Source organism: Carlito syrichta, unplaced genomic scaffold (assembly GCF_000164805.1).
Source record: "Carlito syrichta isolate Samal-C Ts95f unplaced genomic scaffold, Tarsius_syrichta-2.0.1 Scaffold310840, whole genome shotgun sequence".
Classification (NCBI taxonomy): domain Eukaryota; kingdom Metazoa; phylum Chordata; class Mammalia; order Primates; family Tarsiidae; genus Carlito; species Carlito syrichta.
Window position 1 is genome coordinate 6,904 of NW_007254936.1, and position 12,605 is coordinate 19,508.

General features: G+C 41.5%; 1 long non-coding RNA gene across 1 annotated transcript; it reads left to right on the forward strand.

Annotated features, from left to right (window-relative positions):
* Window positions 1-368: 368 nt before the first annotated feature.
* Window positions 369-10,195, forward strand: LOC103270926. The gene is made up of 8 exons (XR_505013.1): window positions 369-422; window positions 845-863; window positions 1,879-1,919; window positions 2,343-2,373; window positions 5,127-5,176; window positions 5,597-5,615; window positions 7,653-7,683; window positions 10,148-10,195. It is a non-coding gene; the product is annotated as an uncharacterized LOC103270926 (long non-coding RNA).
* Window positions 10,196-12,605: the final 2,410 nt, after the last annotated feature.

Consider the following 12,605-nt stretch of genomic DNA (forward strand, 5'->3'; position numbering starts at 1 on the left):
TTTTGTGTTAAGTCCAAAGTCATTCACAGCATGTTGCTTAATGTGCATGTATTTGTGTATTTCGGAGGGTTCCTGTTGGTGATCATATTTAGTTTTAGTCTGCTGTTGTCTGAGAGGATGCCTGGTATCATTTCCACTTTTGGAAGTTGTTCATGCTTGATCTATGCCTGAGAATGAGGTCAATTTTGGAATACATTGCATCCTGCCTTCAACGATGGCCACCAACTCTCCCTTTCCCTTGTGTCTCAAGCTGTATTTTCCCACAAAACCATCACTACACACTCTCTTAATGTCTGTATTAAGCAGGGCTTTCTGTGTCTTTCATCCACAACAATCTCAACGACTGACTGATACTCTGTGTTCTTCTAGGCCCTGCAAAGGAATCCTCGTTTTTGTCAAGCTACGACACAGTATGCCACGAGGTGAGGCGAAGCCTGCCTTTCTTTGCCTGAAACCCAAATGTTGCTTTGTTTGCTTCACTTTTACAATTAAATTCACATAGGTAAACACCTCAGTGTACATTATAAATATGAAATACTCTCTTGTGAAACAATGGAAGAAGCGACTCTTAGGAACTGACACCTGATACAAAAGAACATTCACATGTGGCAGCATGAGGTTATCAACTTTACCTAGGGCCCTTTTCCTTGGAAGCCATGTCTTCTTGGAATATGCATTTTGTAGCTAAATGGACCAGAGCAATACATCCTCCAGGAAAGGCTCTTGTCTTCCCAGTGCTGTACGCTACCTTTGTTTGGATGCCTTTGAGTTGTTCACAGGCATCCGTGTGCAAACGATCCACAACATGATGTAATCATCATAATGTTTTGTTTCTGTATTGCAGGCATGTCTACAACCCTCCAGTAAGTATTGTATAATTTCCTGTTGAGATTGAAAAACTGGAATGCCACGAAAGGTATGGCGTCCTTGCTTCAATTTGAAGAGCCATCCTGATCCTAGGTTTCTGATGGGAATAAGTAATTGAAGGTGGTTTTGAAAAAGAGAATGAATTCTTAGGGAACAAATTTGGCCCAGCATAGTAAAAGGTCAGTTTTCCCACAGCCCAGCATGGGCATTATTGTGGAAAACACAAAGATACCCAAATATTTCAGGTCAGTTTACAGGTCTAAGAAGTATGATGGATCACATAAGACAATATGACTGTCCTCACTCTATTCTACAGTGATTTGGCTCAGCAGCTGGCCAGCATGTAAGAGTTGGTGATGTATTTTAGTATATTTTGTAATATCTCCATAAGCCCCACAGTGCTCAAATCCTCCCGGCTTATAATGCCAAAGAGAATGGCACATAAGAACCCAGGGCAGCCGCTGGTTCATTGACTGGTTTCCATCCCCTTGGCAACTTGTTGGTACATCCGGACTAAGGACCATCAGCAATCGCTCCCAGCCTTCCCCATGATGAAGAGTCTAATTGTCAACTGGCTAGTGTGTCCCGTACAGCCATCAGCCCAGTGGAAATGAAATATTGCTTGAAGCAATGTAAATCTCGTAAAACTGACAAGTGCAGTAGCAGCATGTTCTTGAAAGATGTGAAGAGGCATTTTAGCTGGACCTAAAGCCAGGCAGAAGGCACGAGAAAACTGTTGCTGAATCACAGTGTATGATTGAAGACCTTTTGCAGACTGACTACTTGTTGGTATATTAGGTGAACTTTAGCCACTAGGTAAAGAACTGTCTGCCTTATTTATAGTTTGCTCCTCTGCTTCCCCATCTGTCATCTACTCAGGAGGATGCCCTAGGATTGGTTGATCCATGTTTTTTTCATCAACCACCTGCATATACCATATGAAGTAAGGCATCCTTGCTGTTTTCTAATCACCAAGTGCCAGGGTACTGACCATTCTCTGTATTGTCCTAGAATCCTCTGAGGAGAAACGCAAGGCAGCTCCAGAACAGGAAGTAAGACCACCTTTCTTTGTCTTGAGGAGAGAAATGTTGCTTTCCTGGTTACTTTCTTTTCAGTGAAACTTAGATATAACAATACAGTTATGTACATTAGTTTTCCGTGTATGCGTCTCTTAGTGGGATGCTGCTGAGTCCCCAGACCTCTCTTACTGACTCCTACTCGGCACACTATGTCTTTCCTTCAGCATCTACAATTCTCCATGAATTAGGAATTGTGTGATTGTCAGTCCAAACCAACTTTAAAGGCAAATTCTGCAGAAAGAGTTTGTCTTTCCCCCCAGTGTCCTCCCTTCTAGTTTTGCGGGACTTTGACTTTTGACTCAACCAATAGTATTCTCTTCATCAAGAAATAGTAGACCTCAAGTGCATTGCACAGTATAATTTACTTACACTGTTTGTTGGTTTTTTTTCACCTAGTTGCAGAGGTCACCTGGAGCAGGCATTGTCGGTACGTATCCTGAATTAACTCCCTTGCTGAGGAACAAAGTTGTTGGTTTTAGCGTATAGAACCAGATTCTAGGTCTCTGTGGGGAGGAAGGAACTTTGCGGGTCTCCACATGAGAGGAAGATCATTTTCGCAAGGATAGAACTGTGCCCAGAGTGTACCCTATGAATGCCACCCAAGAAAGTATTGTGTAGCTTAACTTACAAACACTTGGGAATTTTCTGGCTATCTTACTGTTGTGAGTATATACATTCCCACCACAGTGGTCTGAGGGCATTCTTTGCAGGCTTTCTGCTCTTTTATATTTAGAACCTGTGATATACATATTTGTAGAATCATGGTATACATGGGAGCATTTGTTACGTAGTTACATTGCGTGAAGGCAAGATTTGGATTTCTGAAAAGCCCTCCCCACCCACAGTGATGACCGTGGTATCCTGTGAGTGGTTTTGTTTCCCTTTTCTCCCTCCCTCTCTAATTGAGCTCCAAGTGTCTTGCTTCCATTTTGGAACCCATGGTGCCCCGTGTTTAGGACCCTCTTACAAGTGAGAACTTTTGCGGTATTTAGTTTTTGTTTCTGTGATGATTCACTCAGAACGATAGTCACCAGGTGCATCCATGTTGCTGCAAAGGACGTGATTTTATTCTTTTTTATGGATGTGTAGTATTCCATCGTGTGTATGTACCACAGTTTCTTCAGTCCACCTACAATGGGCATCTGGTTTGCTTCTGTGATTTTGCTACACTGAATAGTCCTGTAATCGACATACAGGAGCAGGTGTTGTTTTTGGTAGAGTGATTCATGTTCCTTTGGGCATATTCCCAGGAGTGGGATTGCTAGGTTGAGAGATCTCCAAAATGCTTTCCACAGGCATTAACTGACACTTACACCAACAGTATAGGAGTGTTCACTTTTCTCTGTAGCCTCACCAACAACTATTGATGTTGTTGTTACTTTTTAATGACAGCCATCCTGATCAGTGTGAGATAGTACCTCATTGCAGTCTTCATTTGCATTTCCCCTGATGATAATTCGTGCTGAGCAGTTTGTTCATGTTTGTTGCCTGCTTTACGTCTTCTTTTGACAAGGGTCTGTACATGACATTTGCCCACGTTTTAATGGGTTTTTCCCCCCCTGTCAGTTTTTTTTTTTTTAATTTCTCATACATCCTGGTGGTTAGGGCTTTGTTGAATACACAGCTTGCAAACATTTCATCCCATTCTGTGACTTGTCTGTTTATTCTCTTGATGGTCACGTTTGCTGTGGAAATATTTTTGAGCTTGATAAGGTCCCACTTGTCAATTTCAGTATTTTGCTGCATTTGCTCCTGAGAACTCAGCCATGAGTTCGTTGCCCAGGTATCAGGTTGACAGTAGGTTCATAGAATGAGCTAGGGAGAAGTCTTTCCTTCTTCATTGCCCAGAATACTTTCGATGGGATTGGTATCAGCTCTTCCTTATATGTCTTACTGAAACTAGCTGGGAGGCCATTCGGCTAAGGACTTGTGTTGGTGGCCAGGTATTTTAGAACTGTGTTGCCTTGTTGGGTTTTTATTGGTCTGTGTAGAGGTTCAGTTTCTTCCTGTTTCTTTTTTTTTTTTTTTGAGTTTGAGTTTGAGTCTCACTCTGTTGCCCAGACTGGAGTGCAATGGCCGCTCCCGGCCACCGCAGCCTCGAATCTACTGGGCTCCGGCGATCCTTCTGCCTCAGCCTTCCAAGTAGCCGGAATTACAGGCATGCGCTACCATGCCTGGCTGATTTTTTTATTTATTTATTGTAGAGATGAGGTCTCGCTACCCAGGTGGGTCTCGAACCCGCAGGCTCAGGCAACCCACTCACCTCAGCCTCCCAAAGGCGCGAGATTACAGGCTGAGCCACTGAGACTGGCTTCTTCCTGTTTCAACCTCGGGTGGTTATGCGATGCCAGGAATTCCTCCATTTCTCCTAGATTTCCTCGTGAGTTTGCATAAGATGATGGTAATTATCTCTGACAAACGTTAGAGGTTTTTCAGGGTCACGTGTGACATCTCCATTTTCTTTCTTTCTTTTTTTTTTGATTGATTGATTTTTGGTCTGTCTGGCCAGGCAGTCTCTATATTTTATTTATCCTTTGAAGCAACCAGCTTTGTGCCTTGTTAAGTCTTTGTAATTTTCTTGATTCTGTTTTATTCAATTGTGCCTTCATTTCAGTAATTTCAATTTTCCCACTAAATGTAGAAATCAATTGTTCTTGCCTTTCCACTCTTCTTAGATGTGATGTTGGCTATGTGTGGTAATGTTACATTTTTCTTTGTCAGCAGTGCTTTCATGATATTCTAGAGATTTCAATATGTTGTGTCTTGGTTTTTATTTTTTTCCAGGAGTATTTTTATTTCTGCCTTGATTTTTGTGTTAAGCCCAAAGTCATTCACCAGCATGTTGCTTAATGTCCGTGTGTTTGTGTATTTAGGAGGGTTGCTGTTGGTGATCGTATTTATTGTTAGTCTGCTGTGGTCGGAGAGGATGCCTGGTATCATTTCCTCTTTTGGAAGTTGTTCACGCTTGACCTATGCCTGATAATGAGGTCAATCATGGAATATGTTGCATCCTGCCTTCAATGATGGTCACCAGCTCTCCCTTTCTCTTATGTCTCAAGCTATATTTTCCCCAAAAAACCCATCAATACACCCTATCCGAATGTCTATATTAAGCAGAGCTTTCTGTGTCTATCATCTTCAACAGCCTCAATGATTGATGGATACTCTGTGTTCTTCTAGGCTCTCCCAAGAATGACCTATATGCAGAAAATACAAGGATACTACGTCAGGTGAGGTGAAGGCTGCCTTTCTTTGCCTAAAAAACAAATGTTACTTTCTTTGTTTCTCTTTTACAATTGACTTCACATAGGAGAAAACCTCTGTGTGCATTATAAATATGAAATACTCTCTTGTGAAGCAGTGGAAGAAGCGACTCTCAGGAATTGATACCTGATACAAAAGAACATTCACATGTGGCAGCATGAGGTTATCAACTTTACCTAGGGCCCTATTCCTTGGAAGCCGTGTCTTCTTGGAATATGCATTTTGTAGCTAAATGGACCAGAGCAATACATCCTCCAGGAAAGGCTCTTGTCCTCCCAGTGCCGTACGCTAACTTTTTGAATGTCTTTCCGTTGTTCACAGGCATCCATGTGCAAACAATCCACAACACGATGTAATCATCATAATGCTTTGTTTCTGTTTTGCAGGTGTTTAATCCACTCTTTGGTAAGTATTGTATGATTTCCTGTTGAGAATGAAAAATTGGAATGCTAAGAAAGATGTGGCGTCCTTGCTTCCATCTGAAGAGCCACCCTGATCCTAGGTTTCTAATGGGAATAAACAATTGAAAGTGGTTTTGAAGAAAAGAATGAATTCTTTGGAAACAAATTTGGCCCAGTTTCTGCATCTCATGAAAGCATTTGTGTTTCCTAGGGTGTCAATGTCTTGTGGACTTGAGGATTGGAGGAATCCTGTGTGATTCTTCATCATGTGATGTCAGTGTGTGCTTCTGTACCTATGAAACTGCTTATTACCTCAGTAAAGTATTCCCATTTACACAACACACTTGCCAGTGTCAACGGCTAAGAAATTGAATCATTACCATGGCTGACTTCATATACGTTACCTCCTTCAACCCTCATCAGAGCCACAGTTTGAGTTTGGTTGATTATTTATCCCTACTGCTTAGTGGGGCACTCTGAGATGCCAAAGTGAGTGCCCTGAGCTCTCAAGTTTCCAAATGAACAGGTCAAAGCATGACCTGAGGTGCATTGTACAATGCTCATGCTCTCAGCTACTGACAAACACTTATCCTTCATCTTGGGATAGTCATCTTGGGATAGCAGTCACGATACAAGTCAGGATACTTGCATAAGGCTTAAAGGACTAAGCCTAAGATTTCCCAGACACTGTCCATTTTTACTAAGTGGCCACAGTGGTCACTTCCAGCATAGTAAGAGGCCAGTTTTCCCACAGCCCAGCATGGGCATTATTGTGGAAAATACAAAGATACCCAAACATTTCAGGTCAGTTTCAGATTTTAAGAAGTGTGAGGGACCACATAGGATAATATGGCTGACCTCTCTCCATTCTGAAGTGATTTGGCTCAGCAGCTGGCCAGCGTGTAAGAATTGGTGATGTATTTTAGTATGCTTTGTAATATTATCTCCATAAGCCCCACAGTGCTCAAATCCTGCCCACTTATACTGGCAAGGAGAATGGCACATAAGAACCCAGTGCAGCAGCTGGTTCATTGCCTGGTTTCCATGCCCTTGGCAGCTTTCTGGTACATCCGGACTAAGGACCATCAGCAATCGCTCCCAGCCTTCCCCATGATGAACAGTCTAACTGCCATCTGGCTAGTGTGTCCTGTACAGCCATCAACCCCGTGGAAATGAAATATTGCTTGAAACTAGTGTAAATCTCATAAAACTGTCAAGTGAACTAGCAGCATTTTCTTGAGAGATGTGAAGAGGCCAATATAGCTGGACCTAAAGCCAGGCAGAAGGCACGAGAAAACTGTTGCTGAATCACAGTGTATAGTTGAAGACCTTTTGCAGACTGACGACTTGTTGGTACATTAGGTGGACTTTAGCCACTAGGTACAGAACTGTCTGCCTTATTTATAGTTTGCTCCTCTGCTTCCCCATCTGTCAGCTACTCAGGAGGATGCCTAGGATCAGTTAAGTCCATGTTTTTTTAATCAACCACCTGCATATACCATATCAAGTAAAGCATCCTTGCTGTTTTCTAATCACCAAGTGCCAGGGTACTGACCGTTCTCTGTATTGTCCCAGAATCCTCTGAGGAGAAACACGAGGCAGCTCCAGAACAGGAAGTAAGACCACCTTTCTTTGTCTTGAGGAGAGAAATGTTGCTTTCCTGGTTACTTTCTTTTCAGTGAAACATAGATATAACAACACAGTTATGTACATTAGTTTTCCACGTATGCTTCTCTTAGTGGGATACTGCTGAGTGGCCCGGCCCTCTCTTACTGACTCCTACCTGGCACACTATGCCTTTCCTTCAGCATCTACATTCCTCCATGAATTAGGAATTGTGTGATTGTCAGTCCAAACCAACTTTAAAGGCAAATTCTGCAGAAAGAGTTTGTCTTTTCCCCCAGTGTCCTCCCTTCTAGTATTGGGGGACTTTGACTTTTGACTCAACCAATAGTATTCTCTTTATCAAGAAACAGTAGACCTCAGAGCATTGCACAGTATAATTTACTTACACTGGTTTTTTTTTTTTTTTTTTACCTAGCTGCAGAGGTCACCCAGTGCAGGGCTTGATGGTACGTATCCTGAATTAACCCACTTGCTGAGGAACAAAGCTGTAGGCTTTAGGGTATAGAACCAAATTCTGGGTCTCTGTTGGGGAGGAAGGAACTTTGGAGATCTCTCCATGAGAGAAAGATGATTTTCGCAAGGAGGGAACTGTGGCCAGAGTGTACCCTATGAATGCCACCCAAGAAAGTATTGTGTGGCTTAACTTACAAACACGGAGATTTTCTGGCTATCTTACTATTGTGAGTATATACTTTCACACCACAGTGGTCTGACGGCATTCTTTGCAGGCTTTCTAGTCTTTTAAAATCAGAACATGTGATGTGCATATTTGTAGAATCATGGTCTACATGGGAGCATTTGTTATGGAATTACATTGCATGAAGGCAAGATTTGGACTTCTGAAAAGCCCTCCCCACCCACAGTGATGACCATGGTATCCTGTGAGTGGTTTTGTTTCCCTTATCTCCCTCCCTCTCTAATTGAGCTCCAATTGTCTTGCTTCGATTTTTGAACCCATGGTGCCCAGTGTTGAGGACCCTCTTACGAGTGAGAACTTTTGTGGTATGTAGTGTTTGTTTCTGTGATGATTCACTCGGAACGATGGTCACCAGGTGCATCCATGTTGCTGCAAAGGGTGTAATTTTATTTTTTTATGGATGTGTAGTATTCCATCGTGTGTATATACCACACTTTCTTCAGTCCACCTACAATGGGTATCTGGTTTGGTTCCCTGATTTTGCTACACTGAGTAGCCCTGTAATAGACATACAGGGGCAGGTGTTGTTTTTGGTAGAGTGATTCGTGTTCCTTTGGGCATATTCCCAGGAGTGGGATTGCTAGGTTGAGACATCTCCAAAATGCTTTCCACATGCATTAACTTGCATTTACTCCAACAGTATAGGAGTGTTCTCTTTTCTCTGTAGCCTCACCAACACCTATTGATGATGTTGTTACTTTTTAATAACAGCCGTCCTGAGCAGTGTGAGATAGTACCTCATTGCAGTCTTGATTTGCATTTGCTCTGATGATAATTAGAGCTGAGCACTTTGTTCATGTTTGTTGCCTGCTTTATGTATTCTTTTGAGAAGTGTCTGTACATTTCATTTGCCCACGTTGTAATGGAATTTTTCCCCCTGTCAATTTTTTTGAGTTTCTCATACATCCTGGTGGTTGGGCCTTTGTTGAATACACAGTTTCCAAACATTTCATCCCATTCTGTGACTTGTCTGTTTATTCTCTTGATGATCACGTTTGCTGTGCAAATATTTTTGAGCTTGATAAGATCCCACTTGTCAATTTCAGTTTTTTGCTGCTGACAACTCAGCCATGAAATCATTGCCTGGGTATCAGGATGACAGTGCCTTCATAGAATGAGCTAGGGAGAAGTCTTTCCTTCTTGATTGTCCAGAATAGTTTCAATGGGATTGGTATCAGCTCTTCCTTTTATGACTTAATGAAACTAGCTGAGAAACCATCTGGCTGAGGACTTTTGGTGGTGGGCAGGTTTTTTAGAACTGAGTTGATTTGTTTGGTTTTTATTTGTCTGTTTAGAGGTTCAATTTCTACCTATTTCAACCTCAGGTGATTATGCAATACCAGAAATTCCTCCATTTCTCCTAGATTTTCTCGTGTCTTTGCATAAGATGATGGCAATTATCTCTAACAAACTTTAGGATTTTTTCAGGGTCACTTGTGACATCACCATTTTCTTTTCTTTTCTTTTCTTTTATTGATTCACTGATGGATTGATTTTTGGTCTGTCTGGCCAGGCGGTCTCTCAACCTTATTTATCCTTTGAAGGAACCAGCTTTGTGCCTTGTTAAGTCTTTGTAATTTTTTTGATTCTGTTTTATTCAATTGTGACTTCATTTCAGTAATTTCAATTTTCCCACTAAATGTAAAAATCAATTGTTCTTGCCTTTCTACTCTTCTTAGATGTGATGTTGGCTGTTTACTCGAGATTCCTCTATTTTCTTGATATGTGTGTGTAATGTTATATTTTTCTTTGTCAGTAGTGCTTTCTTGATATTCTAGCGATTTCACTATGTTGTGTCTTTGTTTTCATTTTTTTTCAGGAATATTTTTATTTCTCCCTTGATTTTTGTGTTAACGCCAAAGTCATTCCCCAGCATGTTGCTTAATGTCCATGTATTTGTGTATTTCGGAGGGTTCCTGTTGGTGATTGTATTTATTTTTAGTCTGCTGTGGTCTGTGAGGATGCCTGGTATCATTTCCACTTTTGGAATTGTTCATCCTTGATCTATGCCTGAGAATGAGGTCAATCTTTGAATACGTTGCATCCTGCCTTCAACAGTGGCCACCAGCTCTCCCTTTCCCTTATATCTCAAGCTATATTTTCCCACAAAACCCATCAATACACACTATCCTAATGTCTATATTAAGCAGAGCTTTCTGTGTCTTTCATCAAAAACAGCCTCAATGACTGACCGATACTCTGTGTTCTTCTAGTATCTCCAAAGATCTACATCAGCGAAGATTTCGAATGGACGGACCTTGAGTTGAGGTGAAGCCTGCCTTTCTTTGCCTGAAACACAAATGCTGCTTTCTTTTTTACTCTTTTACTCTTGACTTCACATAGGAGAACACCTCAGTGTACATTATAAATATGAAATACTCTCTTCTGAAACAATGGAAGAAGTGACTCTCAGTAACTGATATCTGATACAAAAGAACATTCACATGTGGCAGCATGAGGTTATCAACTTTACCTAGGGCCCTATTCCTTGGAAGCCATGTCTTCTTGGAATATGCATTTTGTAGCTAAATGAACCAGAGCAATACATTCTTAAGGAAAGGCTCTTGTCTTTCCAGTGCTGTACGCTACCTTTGTGTGGATGCCTTTGAGTTGTTCACAGGCATCCATGTGCAAATGATCCACAACACGATCTAATCATCATCATGTTTTGTTTCTGTATTGCAGGCGTTTCTACAATCCTATGGTAAGTATTGTATTCTTTCCTGTTGAGAATGAAAAATTGAAATGCTAAGAAAGTTATGTCATCCTTGCTCCAATTTGGAGAGCCACCCTGATCCTAGGTTTCTGATGGGAATAAGCATTTGAAAGTGGTTTTGAAAAAAAGAATGAATTCTTAGAAAAGAAAAATTTGGCCCAGTTTCTGCATTTCATGAAAGCATTTGTGCTTCCTAGGGTGGCACTGTCTTGTGGGCTTGAGGATTGGGGGAATCCTGTGTGATTCTGCATCATGTGATGTCAATATGTGTGTTTCTGTACCTATGAGGCTGCGTATTATCTCATCAAAGATCTCCCATTTACACAGCGCAATTGCCAGTATCAGCTGTTAAGAAATTGAATCATCACCGTGGCCGACTTCATATACGTTACCTCCTTCAACCCTCACCAGAGCCACAGTTTGGATTTGGTTGATTATTTATCCCTCTTCTCAGGCAGACACTCTGAGGTGCCAAAGTGAGTGCCCTGAGCTCTCAAGTTCCCAAATGAAGAGGTCAAAGCATGGCCCGACGTGTGTTGTGCAACGCTCATGCTCTCAGCTACTGACAAGCACTTATCCTTCATCTTGGGATAGTAGTCACCACAAAGGGAGTTTAGCATACTGGCAGAAGTCTTAAGGACTAAGCCTAAGGTTTCCCAGACACTGCCTATTTTTTCAAAGTGGCAACAGTGATCACTTCCAGCATAGTAAGAGGTCAGCTTTCCCACAGCCCAGCATGGACATTATTGTGAAAAACACAGACTCCCAAATCTTTCAGGTCATTTTACAAATTTTAAGAAGTGTGCAGGACCACATAGGATAATATGCCTGACTTCTCTCCATTAGGAAGTGGTTTTCCTCAGCAGCTGGCCAGCATGTACGAATTGGTGATGTATTTTAGTGTGTTTTATAATAAGCCCCACAGTGTTCAAATCCTGCCAGCTTATAGTGGCAAGGAGAATGATACATAATCACCCATTGCAACACTTGGTTCACTGCCTAGTTTCCATCCTCTTTGGCAACTTGCTGAAACGTCTGGACTAAGGTCCATCAGCAATCACTCCCAGTCTCTCCCCATGATGAACAATCTAACTGCCGACTGGCTAGTGTGTCCTGTACAGCCACCAACCCAGTGGAAATGAAATATTGCTTGAAGCAGTTATAAATCTCTTAAAACAGAGAAGTGCAGTCGCAGCATGATCCTTAAGGATGTGAAGAGGCAAATTTAGCTGGAACTTAAGCCAGACAGAAGGCACAAGAAAAGTGTTGCTGAATCACTTTGTATAGTTGAAGACCTTTTGCAGACTGACTACTTGTTGGTACATTAGGTGGACTTTAGCCACTAAGTAGAGAACTGTCTGCCTTTTTTATAGCATTCTCCTCTCCTTCGCCATCTATCATCTGCTCAGGACGATGCCCTAGTATTGGTTAAGTCCATGTTTTTTAATCAACCACCTGCATATTCCGTATCAAGCAAAGCATCCTTGTTGTTTCTAATCCCCAAGTATCAGGGTACAGACCATTTCTCTGTTCCTAGATTCCTCTGAAGATGAAGTAGAGCTATCTCCAGAATAAGAAGTAGGAACACCTTTCTTTGTCATAAGGAGAAATATTGCTTTCCTTGTTATTTTCTTTTCAGTGAAATTTAGATATAAAAATACAGTTATGTACATTATTTTTGACACGTATACTTCTCTTAGTGGGGTGCTGCTGAGTGGCCTTCTCTTACTAACTCCTACCCGACACACTGCAACATTTTTAAATGACAGCATCCATTATACACCCTAAGTACCGGCATTTTGTTCAGCATGTACATTTCTCTGTGAATTAGGAATTATGTAATTTTCCATCCAAACCACTTTAAAGGGAAAATCTGCAGAAATATTTTGTCTTTTCTCTAAATGTCCTTCCTTCTTGTTCTGGGGGAGTTTGACTTTTGACTCAACCAATAGTTT